This window comes from Procambarus clarkii, chromosome 36 (genome assembly GCF_040958095.1).
Source record: "Procambarus clarkii isolate CNS0578487 chromosome 36, FALCON_Pclarkii_2.0, whole genome shotgun sequence".
Classification (NCBI taxonomy): Eukaryota; Metazoa; Arthropoda; class Malacostraca; order Decapoda; family Cambaridae; genus Procambarus; species Procambarus clarkii.
This window is the reverse complement of record NC_091185.1, coordinates 23,245,184-23,251,949: the sequence shown is the minus strand read 5'-3', so window position 1 is coordinate 23,251,949 and position 6,766 is coordinate 23,245,184.

Below are 6,766 nucleotides of genomic sequence, written 5' to 3'. Positions count from 1 at the left end.
GAGAGAGAGAGAGAGAGAGAGAGAGAGAGAGAGAGAGAGAGAGAGAGAGAGAGAGAGAGAGAGAGAGAGAGAGAGAGAGAGAGAGAGAAACAGCAGGGGGTTGGGGTGGGTGTCGCACAGTGTGGGAGGAATTTGGGTGTTGGGGGGAGGACGAAGCTGGTGTACTAGAGAGAGGATGGATAGGTTGGAAAGTGGGGGGACGGGAGGGCAACATTGTTGTGATCCTATTTGACTTTTTCGACCCTCGTGAGCCACGCACACACACTGTGTGTGTGTGTGTTTTTGTACTCACCTAGTTGTACTCGCTTAGTGGTGCTTGCAGGGGTGAAGGTGGACTCTTCCAGTTCTTTGGGGTTATATCAACGTAAATAATTACAGCTTAAAGGGTTACAAGTTATAGTAGCCACTACAGCGAGTTGTTCATGTTCAGTAGTCGTTACAATGATAGTAGCAGTTTGTTTTCATCATTTCAATGCCATGTTACCCAAGCAGTAAATAGGTACCTGCGAGTTAGTCAACTGTTGTGGAGTTGCATCCTGGGGAGGATCAGTAGTTCCTGTGACAAAGTTGATTTGGAATTTATTTTGGAATTGAGAAAATACATTAATTTCTTTAGCCATATTCCTGTCGTGATATTCTAATATTACATCCGTCAACTTTAACTGAAAGACAAGATGGGTCTCCTGAGGAAGGACTTGCTTAACTAACACGCTAAGTGTAGTAAGCAGCTCATTCCTCACTCTGAGACCATATAAGAACAATTCACTAGGCGCGAGCAAACGCCGAGACCTCAAAAGTTTGAAATCCCCTTCACTTTGGCCATTGACCTTCGCATATCACTGTAGCGAATCAAACAAGAAGGTTATGGGCTCTCACAACATTTACTTTTGTTGTGTGGTGCTATGAATTCAGCTCTAATTCTCAAAAGCAGTCTCAAATGAATAACAATAGTACCAGAACATATGTAAATCAATAAAATGTGTGGGGTGTACGAAAAGACAGTGTTCTACATAACAACACCGTTTATTCAATAAAGTAGTAACTACTACAACAACGAAAGAAACATCAATGACGTTGCGCGCTCGAAATCCTTCCTGTGACACCTTCACTGACAGACACCAGTCACCAGAGTGCTTCATAATGAATTAACTTGAACATACTGAGTGATCACAGAGAAATCAATCAAGCAAGCAAGACATACTAAGTCTCACTACTCAGTATAATCACTCTGCAACAAGGTAGGTTAGGAGACATGCCCCCAGTAACCTCCTATCAGCACTCTACGCTTCTTGCAGCCCTCCCCTGCAATGGCGGTTGCAATGCAATCAAACTAATAGCCTATCAATGACATGACAATGACTAATGGGGCTATTGGCCACTCCAGACACTCTCCACAATTAAATTCTTATGTTAACACTCCGTCTCTCGGACGATCAATAACTAATTGATTTACGTTAATATCAAAGTAACACTCACGTTAACTTAATCTTGTCTCTCACAGACAAATCAAACTGTACAACTGTCATTAGTAGCTCGGAATTACACAAACACTCTACCCGTCGAGCATTCAGTGAGTTATCCCCATTAATCCCTGTACTCCAGACAGCTGATTTATCCCAGTACAAGTTACGTTATCGGTCACTATCCCCCTTCGATAGTATACTACAGTCTCAGTGTCCAAAGTGCTAAGAGAACGGCAATCACCCTTGACTCTCCTCGAGCAATTAATTACTATCCCAAAGATCAATAATTAATAATCCACAAATATATCACCTTTGACACTGGCTCAGCAATTATAACATCATTGGTATAAACTTCGTCTGGGGCCTTCCATACCCCTAACGAATTTAGGGGACTAGTTCACGATCCCACGAACCGATAATTAATCAACACGTCTACGTTACTTTACAATGACGTTACTCTCCCAAGAGTCAGTCAATTACCTTTACACTGACAGATATTTATAACCGACGATAGGTTAATGAAACAATGGAGCCTTCGTGTAAGTCGATCAACCGTGATCGGAGTTAATTACCTTGACTTCCAGGAACCCGTTAATTACTTGTCCAACTGACATAATTTGCAACAGACAGTAGTAAAATGCAAGATTCAGCCCTCCCGGAATTCCTACAAATCTTGTCTGGCTTGGCTAGGCTCCCTGACCGACCAAAACAGCTGTTCCTTGGAAAATAATTAACCCAGACGTATCTTATGTAACTTAAATTGGCTTTGAACAATTTCTCTATGCGTAATGGGTGTTCCCTTGGTTACGTTACATTAATTGACTCATAATCACCTCACTGGATACTGGACTTCCAAAGACCACCAAATACACAGGAAATATAACATCAACTACTCGTCTCAATGATGAGTTCACCGATGACAATAATATAGCACAGCCAATGGTGATTTACGATACAATCCAGTTGCAATTACAATTACTGCAAAACGCCAGTAAAACACTCTCGGTGCTCTAACCCACTAGAACACGACCCATACAATTTACTGACTGCAATAACACACACGGTGATTGATCAACTCTAGCAACAATCACGGCCCAACAGTTACAACCCCTTTGCAATAGCACACACAAACGGTACTCTAATTTCACTATATTAGAACACAGCCCAACACTATTACTCAGTTGGAAGAACACATGGTGCTCTAATTACCATTTACAACACGGCCCCACACTTTGCAACCCGGTTGCAATTGTCGGAAATCCGACACACACATAATAACATCAGTTACCCTTATCAGAGAATGGGAGATTCCGTGACGTCATCAACATGTAGTATATTAAAACTCTCATCTCTTTATAAACTTCAGTCTAGTGTTTATACTTGATAAAATAGTATTCACTAGGACTGAATATAATTAAATACACCATAAAATTAGTTTGACTCTCTATTCCTTGAAATAAATAGAACCAACAAATAATGTTGGAACCAAGCTCTGAGGAGGGAGGCAGGCGTTACGTACACTGAATCATAACACAAGAAGCAAGAGCTCCACGAGAATTGCGACATGCTTCACGCACGATAGACACCTTACTATATTCTATGTGAACTTGCCATGCCAACACTTCAACAATAGGAGCCCTTTAGTATCCGACTACCTTATATTCTTTTATTAATGGTGTACACTCGGTAATATCAGTTAGTTAACCGGTTATACTGAGAGCTTAAAGCTCACACCACGTACGTACTCAGCATTATACATGCTTCTTATTCCATGCCATACCTGTACCTTATATGTTAATGTGCAACCACTAATAATAAACATTCGGCAGGAAGGCTTTGAGGTGAAGTTACTGAAAGGCTGCAGGTAGCCCACCAACATAACTGTGCACTACCCTACTACCCTAGCTGAACAAGTGCGACCAGATAGACGCCATTACGTGGCACCCTGAAGCACATAGCCACACCCTAATCTGAAGGAAGATTAATAGCCAGCCTAATTAGGCCACACCTACAGTTGAATGTGCAGAATGGTGTGCCTGACGGACCGGGGCTAACCAACGCACACATTCCCGAAGCTACTCTCCACCGCTATCTACACTCTCATCTGCCAGCTATCAGCACACTCCAGGGCCAGGATGTACTACTTCCACCACCACCACAACAAGCCGGGTGTTCCATCACCAGACAGATCCGCAGCTGTTGATATCTTTGATCAGCTGTATGCTGCCAGCACTTTCAAAATAGGTCCTCTACCACTACCGTCAATTATGTGATGTTCTCAGGTTCAAACCTACTAATTTTAAAAGTTTTAATCCTAAATTAAAGTCCAAACATCGGTCATGGAAAGCTCAAGCTCTGTGGAGTAAGTTTGACAAGCGAGCTAGTCCCAAGTTTTTTATTTTTTTTTTTTTTTTATTTTTACATGCAAGCATGCGTATAATGTACAAGAAAAACAGAACAAATATAACATAGAACAAAAGTACAAAGCACACATATGTACAAGGACAAAGGAACAAATCAATAGAAGACCAGCCAGAAGGGCTGACCACAAAAAAAATGCATATACAAACAATACACAATTAGTAACACAGTGTAATACAAACATAAGGGAAAACCCCAGGACAAAATGCACACAAAACAAGCCTGCTAACACCTCAAATACATACAGAGAGGCGAGAAACATACAAGAATAAGGACAATAACAATAAAGAAAACAGATCCGCCATAACAAACGGAAGGCAAAACATAACAAAGAGCACACGCCAACAGCCTGAAGGGCACACAATATGACAAACAAGTGCACACGACATCCATAACCAAACACACAAACGCATAGGAACCGCACACCCCCCCACGAGCCATACAAAAAAACCCACAAAACAAACCGGAGCACGCAGGAACCGGGAAACAATACCCACCCCACCCACTCACATACACACCCCACAACCAGGCAACACAAAATACATAGAAATCACTTGCGAGGAACATCGGAAGAAACGTACTTCTCCGGGAACAGCTCACAAGGATATTTCGACTTGTAAGCTTCCCAGACGAGATCGTCAAGGTCGGTAGGGTTTTTGATCCCCCGCGCTCGAGCGGGTATCATAAACTCAGGAACATCTATATCTGGCGGCATCGGCCAATGCCTAAGGTCACTGACGCAAGTCGCATAACGAGGCTGGGGAGCGCCAACCACGCCCTTCGAGGAAGCAGATGACACCAGAGAAGCGGACGAGGGTCGCCGAGCCTGCCACGCCTTCGCTATCGGAGCAGGTGTCGGACGCTGAGACGATAGCACTTCCACGGATACTGCAGGAGACACGGAAGGGACTGCAGGAAACGGAAGAGGCGGCAAGACCGCTGCCGAGGAAACGGGTAACGAGGAAGGGGCCACAGAACATCCAGAGCGAGCATCCTTTCTCAACATCACCACCAGACCACCCCGCTCACCACCAACTACAGCAGGGGGGAACCACCGCCCACGAAGAACCGGAGCCATCCGACGCAGGCAACGCACCTGAAGCAGGACCCTCGGACACCGGACCAGAAGTGGAGGCCGAAACGCCGGCACCGGCATCCTCAGGCAAGTGTACCTCCGCCACCACCGTAGTGTGCACCACATCCGGAGCCACGCCACCGTCAACGGAAGTACGACACTCGTCGAATTCGCCAACATCAGCCCACACAGAAGAACGCCGGGAACGCTTAGGCTCGGGCCGCACATCATCAGACCTGGAGGCAGACTCAGCGACCCGCGCAGCACCAACCGAGCGAACCGACGCACGCCGCAGCACGGCAGCCTCCTCAACCACACGGGGCACCAGGCCAGGCACAGGAGGGAATTCCGGATCCACCTCATCTCCCAGCACAGCCGGGACAGACGGCGAGGGTGCAGGGACCGGGACAGACACAGCAGAGGAAGAACTGGAAGACGAGGGGTCTGAGCAAACGGCAGGCGGAAGAGGCGCAGGGACACCAGCTGGAGCACTAGGCGAGGACCCAACCTCTGGAAGAGATGCGGCAACAACAGGGGGCGCAACAGGCGGAGCAACAGCTGCTACAGAGGGCACCTCCTCAGCCGAAGAGACGTCCATACCCACCGAATCATCCCCCACAGGAAGGGGCGGAAAATCCTCCTCACTGAAGAGGTTCACTGGTGCAACAGGAGGCGCAGAACAGTCAGCAGCCTGATGGCCCAAAAGACCACAACGATAACACGTCCGCGGCTGACGGGCGTAAAACACCCGAACGTTGTACCCCATAAGGCGCACAGAGGACGGAATATCCGCCCGGAGTCTCATGCCCAGGGTGCGAATGTTAGACCTCACACCCTTAAGAGGACTAGAAGACACCACGTTCACTCTCACACTAACAACTGCGCCAAACCGCCCGAAATACCGCCGTAGCAGTGCCTCTGGAAACTCCAAGGGAGCCCCATGCACACTGATGTAAATAAGTGCACCACTTCTATCCGAGAGGGTGACAGTGCCCGCACCATCCGGCAGGGGCAGTGTCCGCCCCTCGTATCGCCGGAGAAAATCGCGATACGCCGCCTCCTCTGCAAACTTCACAATGGCCCTACGGGCCGTTACCAACTCGACCCCATAAATCGCAAACACAGGGACAGAGAGCAGTTCACAAGCCAGGGCAATCTCCGGGTAACCAGCCCGCACAGAGAACTCTAGTCCCACAGACTGAGCCCGGACGACTGGGGGTAGAGGGACCCCCATCGTAACGCCACGTCAGCACAGGCGAGCAGGTACACACCCGCCCCCAACCGGCCGAAACGGGCAAACAACACCAAACTGCTGGAGCGCCGATTCAACACGTCTGCCCCGCACCGAAGCTAGGGCCAGACTCCAGCTAGTCCCAAGTGCTATAACCATGGCAAGGCATGCACCCACAGTAAGGTGTTGATAATTGGTGCTGGACCGTGCGGCTTGCGCTCGGCTATAGAGTGCCAGCTGTTGGGTGCTAAAGCTGAGGTGGCGCAGAAACGAGACCGATTGTCTCGTAACAACGTTCTCCACCTATGACCATTTGTCATATCTGACCTGAAGCAACTGGGAGCAAAGAAGTTCTATGGGAAATTCTCTGCTGGAGCTATTGATCACATTAGCATCCGCAACTTCAGTGGATCTTGCTGAAGATAGCGCTGCTGTTGGGAATTGAAGTCTTTGAATCTGTGACCTTTGAAGAGCTAGTTGAATTAACTAAGAACCAAAATAATATTGAAGTTAACTAAAAAATCAAAGAGAGAATAAAAAGAAAAATTGCCTGCTAGGATCTTCCGACAGCAATAT